Below are 9,937 nucleotides of genomic sequence, written 5' to 3'. Positions count from 1 at the left end.
ACAAGCTTAATGTATTCTAGTAAAGTTAGTCTGTAAACTAAGGTCCGTTTTGTTAGGTTGTTACAGCATTTAGACACTTTATAAAATAGAAATTGACTGGGGCCATCTTAAGTGTGGGCATCATGAAGCCAGACTGTATGACTTCCTGGATTTCAGCCTTGCAGATCTCGCACATGCTCAGTGCTGCACAAGCAGTGTAATAGGTTTCAGATCAGGTTTCAGCACCTGTACTGTCCAAGTCACATGATTCTTCGAGACTGGGGAGTGCACAGACTCCTGGAAAGTTACACCAACTACATTCCCAGGAGTCTGTGCGGTGTAGGTTAGGAAGCTTAAGCACCTAGGTGCAGGAAGAGGGAAGATTAACTATTCTGCCTAGCAACAACACTTTGAAGGCATCTAAAAAAAAATTTTTTTTCCTTAAAGGACTAATGACATTTTTTTAAAACTACTGATGTAATGTTATATTTATGGGTGGAACTCCACTTTAATGTTCTGACCTTTAGAAGTGTTTGAAAACAAATTTGAACATGTCATTGGAACTCCACTTTAATTGTCTCCTCTCTAAATTGGCCTAGTATGTGTATGTATGGGAGATAGGAACCTTAAAGGGTAAGTTCACTTTTACAGAAAAATCTTAAACCCCCCCCCCCAGTCCTGCTGACCTGCATGGCGGCAATCACCCATTCTGAGCCCCGGTATAGCCGCCTCACGGCTTCGCCGGTTAGCAATCTCCTAAATGTACCCCCATCAGGAGGGAAGTTTAGGAGCATTCTAATTGGTCGTCGCCGTCACATGGGTGGCTCCGACCAATCAAAACCCACATAGCCTGTCCTCTTAGCAGGGATGAAGAAGAGAGAAAGCTGAGAGGATTTCTTAATGCCGGAGCCATGAGGCGGCTATACCTCAGAACAGGTGATCGCCGCCATGCAGTAAGCGGGACTGGGGGGCAAGGGGGTCCTGTGTATTTTTCTGTAGGTGAAGCTTTTTAACCACTTGCTGACCCCCCCTTTAGCAGATCCCGCACTTCCGAGGTAGCAGGCGCAAATGCGTGTCAGCTACGGCTCGCTCTTGCTGTGATTGTCCACAGTGAGAGCCAATGGGCAGGTACTGCGGACTCGCTCCCTTGCTTGTTTACATAGGCAGAATGGCAGTCTGCCTATGTAAACAAGACAGATTGCCGTTCTGATAGAAGGGAGGACATGGATCCTGTGTCTCCGTAAAGCACGGACAAGGATCCATGTCTTCCCCTAGTAAAAGCACCTTCCACACTGTAAAAAAAAAAACACTGGCTAGGCACACAGTTAACCCTTTGATCGCCCCTGATTTTAACCCCTACCCAGCTAGTGTCATTAGTACAGTGACAGTGCACATTTTTAGCACTGAACACTGTATTTGTGCCACTGGTTCCCAAAAAACTGTCAAAAGTGTCCGATTATCCACCGCAATATTGCAGTACCGATATAAGTCACTGATCACCGCCATTACTAATAAAATTTAAAAAAAAATTCCATAAATATATCCCATAGTTTGTAGACGCTATAACTTTTGCGCAAACCAATCAATATACGCTTATTGTGATTGGTATTTTTTTACCCAAAATATGTAGCAGAATACATATTGGTCCAAAATGTTGAAGATTTTCTTTTTACACTTTTTTTTTGGATGTGTTTTATAGCAGAAAGTAAAAAATATTCTTCTTTTTTAGAGCGCAAAAACACAAAAAAAACCCCCGCAGAGGTGATCAAATACCACCAAAGGAAAGCTATGGGCCAGATCCACATACATTTAGATGGGCGCAGCGTATGTGAGATACGCTACGCCGCTGTAACTTACTTTTTAATTCTTTGAATCCACAAAGAATTTGCGCCGTATGTTACAGCGGCGTAGTGTATCTCTCGGCGCGTAATTCAAATCGGCGAGTAGGGGGCGCGTTTCATTTAAATGAAGCGCGTCCCCACGCCGAATGAACTGTGCATGCGCCGGCCCTAAATTTCCCGCCGTGCATTGCGCTAAATGACGCAACAACGTCATTTTTTTAACTTAGACGTGAATTACGTCCATCCCTATTCACAGACGACTTACGCAATTTTTTTTTTAAAAATTCAAATTTCGACGCGGGAACGACGGCCATACTTAACATGGCAAGTCTAACTATACGCCGCAAAATACCAGCTTTAACTATACGCCGGAAAAAGCCGACTAAAGACGACGTAAGAGAATGCGACAGCCGTGCGTACGTTCGTGGATCGTCGGAAAAAGCTAATTTGCATACCCGACGCGGAAAACGACGCAAACTCCACCCAGCGGACGCCGAAGTATTGCATCTACGATCCGAAGGCGTACGAAGCCGTACGCCTGTCGGATTGAACCCAGATGCCGTCGTATCTTGGTTTGAGGATTCAAACTAAAGATATGACGCGGGAAATTTGAAAGTACGCCGGCGTATCAGTAGATACGCCGGCGTACTCTGTCTGTGGATCTGGCCCTTTATTTGTAGGAAAGGAATACATCAATTTTATTTGGGTACAGTGTCGCACGGCCACAAACTTGTCAGTTAAAGTAACGCAGTGCCGTATCGCAAAAAATGGCCTAGTCATGAAGGAAGGTTAATTTTCCGTGGCTGATGTGGTTAATGGCAAGGACAGATGTGAATGTACAGTATGTAAAGCTGGCCATAGACGTTTATCTTTTTTATTCAATAGCGAGGATGGAGGAATACCCACTGCAAGGACATTGTATTCTGACAGCGGGGCATGCCACTGTCAGAATACATTGGTCAGCGGCCGCAGCCAATCAGCAAGGTGGATGTAGGAATCTAAGCTGTAAGGACATTGTATAGCGACAGCGGGACCTGCCCCTGTCAAAATACACTTATCAGCGGCTGCAGCTGATTGGCTACAGCCGCTGATCAACAAATGTTTTCCAGCACATCCCTTCAACAGACATTTCAATCAGCGCTTCAGCCGCATTTCAATCAGTGTATGGCCAGCTCTAAGCGCTCTGCATAAATTGCTGCTGCTATATAAATACCTGTAATGAATAAATAGTAAATACAATGGGGTAGATTCAGGTAGCAATTGCGTCTGCGTAACCATAGTTACGCAGCGCAATTGCTTACTTGCCCCAGCGTAAAGAGTTCTCCTGATTCAGAGAGCTCGTTACGCCGACTACAGCCTAAGATATGCGTGGCATAAGGCTCTTATGCCCTCATATCTTAGGCTGCATTCTTACGTTGGCCGCTAGGTGGCGTTCCCGTTGTGGTCAGCGTATAGTATGCAAATTGCATACTAACGCCGATTCACAACGTTACGCGAGCCCTGCGTACGCAGTTTACGTCATTTGCGTACGTCGGGTTTCGCATAAGGCTGCACATGCTAAAAGCAGGGGCAGCCAATGCTAAGGATACCCGTCGTTCCCGCGTCGCGAGGTTTGAAATTTACGTAGTTTGCGTAAGTGAATCGTGAATGCCGCTGGACGCCATTCACGTTCACTTTGAAGCAAATGATGTCCTTGCGACGTCATTTACCGCAATGCACGTCGGGAAAGTTTCCCGACGGAGCATGCGCCCTACGCTCGGCGCGGGAACGCGCCTAATTTAAATGATTCCCGCCCCCTACGGGATCATTTAAATTGCGCGCGCTTACGCCGGGCATTTTGCCGGAGCGCACACGCAATTAACGGAGCTACTGCTCCGTGAATCGCGGGTAGCGCAGAAAATTTGCGGGGGCGCAGGGCAAAAACAGTGCCCTGCGCCTACGTAAAAAAAGCGCAAGGCTACCTGAATCTGGGCCAATGTAAATAAGAATCTAAAGATGTACTTACAGACAGTGTGGTTGTACATAATATAGTATACAGATCCCCCAGGGCCATTAAGGAAGAAGGGTCCCAGATATGAGTGTTATTTCCCCTTTTTAACAGCTGTGTGCATACATTTCTTTCACTTCTTTTTACTGCACATCTTTGTTAACCAAAACTCAACTGTAATGATTTAAAGGAGTTGTAAAGGAAAACATTTTTTTTTGCTGAAATGACTGTTTACAGGGTAAAGAGACATAATAGTTAACTGATTCCTATTTAAAATGATTAAAAATAGATAAAAATCAATCATATAATGTACCTGCAGTTTCTAGTTTCGTTTTTGCATGCTGTTTCCTGCTTCTGTGATGTACAGAGCCACAGAGCCAATACAGGGCAGTGATGGTTTGGAAAACTAAACTGATTGGTGCTGTGGGGTTTTAGACACACAGTAACCACACCTCCTTGATTACTCTGTCACCCTCTATGGGTGCAAAGCTACACCTTTACCCCTCCCTATCACCTTGCTAACAATTGTTCACTACAGGCATTTTGGTTAACACAGGCTTGAAGACACTGAAGGAATTTGATTCTTTTTTCATGCTATAGTGTGAGATGTAGAAGAGGGTGGAGTGAATACACACTGGCCTTCACTGTCACAGAGGACAATACAGATGTAATTGTAAAGATTCAATTAGCAGAGTAGCCAGGGGTAGAAGATGGAAACCAATAACATCAAAGTAACCTAGCAAGTTTGCTGTGCCCCCCCCCCCCAGGCACCAAGTAGGAAATACAAATAGGTAGATTCACGTAGATTGGCCTAACTACACCGCCGTAAATTAGTTAGGCTAGTAGTGATTCACAAACCACTTACCTGCTAATCTACGGCGGTGTAGCCTAAAACGAGCGGGCGTAAGGGCGCCTAATTCAAATGACTTGGAGGGGGGCGTGTTGTATGGAAATGAGGCTTGACCTCACGTTTTTTGACGTTTTTTGACACTGCGCATGCGCCGGGCGACTACATTTCCCAGTGCGCATTGCGGCTAAGTAGGCCGTACGGGCCTATTGATTTCGACGTGTACGTAAACGACGTAAATCCCGATTCGCGGACGACTTGCGCAAACGACGTAAAAAATTCGAACCTCGCGGCGGGAACGGCGGCCATACTTAACATTGTTATTCCACCTCATAGGTGGAATAACTTTAGGCGGCCTATCCCTTACGGAAACGACGTAATGCGACGGTGTAGGCCTGGCGTACGTTCGTGAATCGGCGTATCCCCTCATTTACATAATCTACGCTGGCCGCAATGGAAGCGCCATCTAGCTAAGATAGAACGGCGCAAGCTGGCCTATCTTAGCTTTGTTTAAGTGTATCTCTGTTTGAGAATACACTTAAACAAACGCCGGCGTAGATTCAGAGTTAGGTCGGCTTATCTACTGATAAGCCGGCCTAACTCTTTGTGAATCTACCTAAAATTGTTTACTTGGTTGGAATATACCCTTAGAAATACATTTAATTACACAATTAGTAGTTTCATAGACGTGTTAATTAAAGGCTAGATACAGGTTCAAACAAAATAACAAAAATGCACACCTCCTCCACCCTCCTCAACAATTTCCTTTGTATAACCAGACCTCAGATGAAGATAAGGCAAGCTGTCAACACATAGCATATACAGTATGAATGTTCACTGATAGTGCTGCCTTAAGATAACATTTCAAGTTTGTGTTATTTATGTTGCAATTAGCACCATATTTATGTGATTTCTTTCTATGAGCGAACCGAAAATGTTTTTTTTTTTTTTAAATGCTGTTTATTGTTTTAGCATGTAAAATGCATCTTAAAGCGGAGTTCCACCTAAAAATGGAACTTCCGCTTAACCCACTAATTTTTTTGGGGGGGGAGTGGGGGCTTCAGGAGAAGGGGACTTCCTGTCCCACTTCCTCCTTCCGCCGAGGGGCTGGAAAGGCGATTAGCTTAATCGCCTTCTTGCAGCCCCTCCCTGTAGGCGAGCGCATGTCCAATTGGACGGCGCCGCGCCGTTCGCGAATGCGCAGTGCCGCTCGCGCATGCGCAGTGGGTGCCTGGCCGTGAAGCCGAAAGCTGTCACTGCCGGGTGCCCACACTAGGAATGAAGACGGCCGGCGAGGGGGGGCGAGGAGCGGAGCCCCGGCCGGCGCGTCGCTGGAGCCGTGGATCAGGTAAGTGTCTGTTTATTAAAAGCCAGCAGCTACACTTTTTGTAGCTGCTGACTTTTAATAAACTTAAAAAAAAGGCTGGAACACCCCTTTAATACAAACAAAAAGAAACTTCTTTGTAACAGGAAATTAATACAAGTCACTACATCAGGCATGTCCAAAGTCCGGCCCACGGGCCAATTGCAGCCCCAGTTCCAGTTTAATACGGCCCCCTTGGTGATTTGGATATGTATATGTTTTGGCCCTCAGGGCCACAAAAGATATATACCATGGCCCAGATTCAGATACATTTTCGTATCTATCGGCGGGCGTAACGTATCTCAGATACATTACGCCACCGTAACTTAGGGCGCAAGTTCCGTATTCAGAAAGAACTTGCGCCCTAAGCTACGGCGGCAAAGTGTAAATGTGTCGGCGTAAGCCCGCCTAATTCAAATGTGGATGATGTGGGCGTGTTTTATTTAAATTACTTGTGACCCCACGTATTTGACGTTTTTTACAAACGGCGCATGCGCCGTCCTTGAACGTTTCCAAGTGCGCATGCTCAAAATTACATCGCAAACTGTCAATGCTTTCGACGTGAACGTCAGAGGTGAGGAGACCGATGTGTGTTCCCAGTACAGAGGAACACACATTGGACTCCTCCCCTTGTGAGTCACTCAATAGGGAACATATTAACCCCTTTCCCTGCCAGTCACATTCACACAGTAATCAATGCATTTTTATAGCACTAATTGCTGTATAAATGTGAATGGTCCCAAAAACGTGTCAAAAGTATCCGATATGTCCGCCGCAATGTCACGGTCACAATAAAAATCGCAGATCGCCGCCATTACTAGTAAAAAAAAAAATGCCATAAATCTAGCCCTATTTTGTAGACGCTATAACTTTTGCACAAACCAATCAATAAATGCTTATTGCGATTTTTTTTTTTTTTTTACCAAAAATATGTAGAAGAATACATATTGGTCTAAACTGAGGAAAAAAATTGTTAAACATTTTTTTTTTTTTATATATATATATATTTATTAAATCAAAAAGTAAAAAAAAATGTCGCTCTTCTTTTGTTTATAGCGCAAGAAATAAAAACCGTACAGTGTTGCATGACCACACAATTGTCATTCAAATTGCAACAGCGCTGAAAACGAAAAATTGGTCTGGGCAGGAAGGGGGTGAAAATGCCTAATATTGAAGTGGTTAATAATAAACTGTCATTGGCAGCCTTGCCTGGTCTGTCTTCTGCTCTCCCTCGTTTATTGGACTGAACTGCATTGGTCTGTTTGTAGAGTGCTGTGCATGGATTTCAGATTATGCATGCATGTCCAACAAACTACAAAGGCCCAGATTCTCAAAAGAGATACGACGGCGTATCTCCAGATACGCCGTCGTATCTCTGAGTCTGAGCTGTCGTATCTATGCATCTGATTCTTAGAATCAGTTACGCATAGATTTGTATTAGATCCGACCGGCGTAAGTCTCTTACGCCGTCGGATCTTAACTGCATATTTACGCTGGCCGCTAGGGGTGTGTACGCTGATTTACGCCTAGAAATATGTAAATCAGCTAGATACGCGAATTCACGAATGTACGCCTGGCCGACGCAGTACAGATACGCCGTTTACGTTAGGCTTTTCCCAGCGTGAAGTTACCCCTGCTATATGAGGCGTACATGCGGCGTACCAATGTTAAGTATGGACGTCGTTCCCGTGTCGAATTTTGAAAATTTTACGTTGTTTGCGTAAGTCGTCCGTGAATGGGGCTGGACGTCATTTACGTTCACGTCGAAACCAATACGTCCTTGCGGCGTACTTTGGAGCAATGCACACTGGGATATGTCCACGGACGGCGCATTCGCCGCTCGTAAAAAGCGTCATTTACGTGGGGTCACACAACATTTACATAACACACGCCCACATCTTCCAATTTTGAATTAGGCGGGCTTACGCCGGCCTATTTACGCTACGCCGCCGCAACTTACAGAACAAGTGCTTTGAGAATACTGCACTTGCCCGTCTAAGTTGCGGAGGCGTAACGTAAATAGGATACGTTACGCCCGCACAAAGATACGCCGATCTACGAGAATCTCGGCCAAAGTCTATTGCCAGGTTTAAGCATTTTTTTTTTTAATTAGAAGAATTTTTTTTCTGCGTCTATAAAAATACAAATTAATTTCTCTGACAAAAGCTGACCAGTACAATAAATATAAATCACTCATAGGCGTGCGCACATAGGGTGTAAGGTGTGCCTGGGCACACCCTAATCACCCTGTACTATGCAGATTCCCCCTGCTGCCTGGCTGCAGAGAAAGGGACTGGGGAATCTCTGTCCTCAGTCCCTTCTCTGTCTCAAAAGTTAGACATCAGGGGTCTGTTTAGACCACTGATATTTCACCAAAGCCCCCAAACAGGGCTCCAAAAAAAATAAACGAATATTAAAAATAAAAAAATAATAAAAATAAAATTGTAAAAAAAATAATAATAATAATAATAATAATAATAATAATAATAATAATACAAATAAAGATAAACTAAGTACTGACACCAATCTCTGCCCTGCTGACTTGCCCACTGCCATATATGGCATATTACACACGCATGTGTGTTTGAGCTTTGGTGTGCACACCCTAATGCAATAGGCTGTGCACACCTATGAAATCACTATATGCCCTGCAAACAATATAACCAGAAAGGGCTTACATATTAAAAGTGTGGTACACTTTTTTGCCAATAGGAAGAAAAAACTGCAGTGGGGCTTTACTAAGCAGACGGTTTAGATCTCAGTAGTGCTTCCCGGAGTGCTGATTTAATGCTGGGTGGAAGCACTGAGATCTGTCAGTTGGAGATATCCTGGCACAGCTGTTACATTCCTACTGTGACCATGAGTATGGCATTCTGCTTCAAAGCAGCTGCAGCAGTCAAACTCCACCTTACAAATTACAGTATATTTGGTTCTGCAAGCAAAACTGTCGCCCCTGAAGTTTTATTTAAATTAATCTGAATTATTTACTGTGACGTTAGGTGTTTTCTATGTAAAGTAAAGTAAACGGTGGGATTAGGGAGACAATGGGGTAGACTTGTTCTCTTAAAATGTCTGTATACAATTCAAATTTTGGACGATCCGTGGAAATTTTGCGAAATTCAATCTTAATGTGTATAACCAGCTTTAAATCAGTGAAAACCTTATGGCTCAAAAACGTTGATGAACGCCGTGTTTTTCAGCGTTTTTTTTTAAGTTTTTAAGCTGTTTTCAGCAGTTAACCACTTAAGACCCGGACCATTATGCAGGTTAAGGACCTTGCCCCTTTTTGCGATTCTGCACTGTATCACTTTAACTGACAATTGCGTGGTCGTGCAACGTGGCTCCCAAACCAAATTGGCGTCCTTTTTTCCCACAAATAGAGATTTCTTTTGGTGGTATTTGATCACCTCTGCGGTTTTTATTTTTTGCACTATAAACAAAAATAGAGCGACAATTTTGAAAAAAATGCAATATTTTTTACTCCTTGCTATAATAAATATCCCCAAAAAATATATAAAACATTTTTTTCCCTCAGTTTAGGTCGATACATATTTTTCTACTTATTTTTGGTAAAAAAAAAATCGATATAAGCGTTTATTGATTGGTTTGCGCAAAAGTTATAGCGCTTACAAAATAGGGGATAATTTTATGGCATTTTTATTAATATATTTTTTTTACTAGTAATGGCAGTGATCAGCGATTTTTTTTTTGTGACTGCGACATTATGGAGGACACATCGGACACTTTTGACACATTTTTGGGACCATTGTCATTTTCACAGCGAAAAGTGCTATACAAATGCACTGATTACTGTGAAAATGACAATGTCAGTGAAGGGGTTAACCACTAGGTAGCGCTAAGGGGTTAAGTGTGCCCTAAGGGAGTGATTCTTACTGTAGGGGGGCGTGGCTGTAGGCGTG

This window comes from Rana temporaria, chromosome 11 (assembly GCF_905171775.1).
Source record: "Rana temporaria chromosome 11, aRanTem1.1, whole genome shotgun sequence".
Taxonomy (NCBI): Eukaryota; Metazoa; Chordata; class Amphibia; order Anura; family Ranidae; genus Rana; species Rana temporaria.
Note: the sequence above shows the minus strand (reverse complement) of the source record.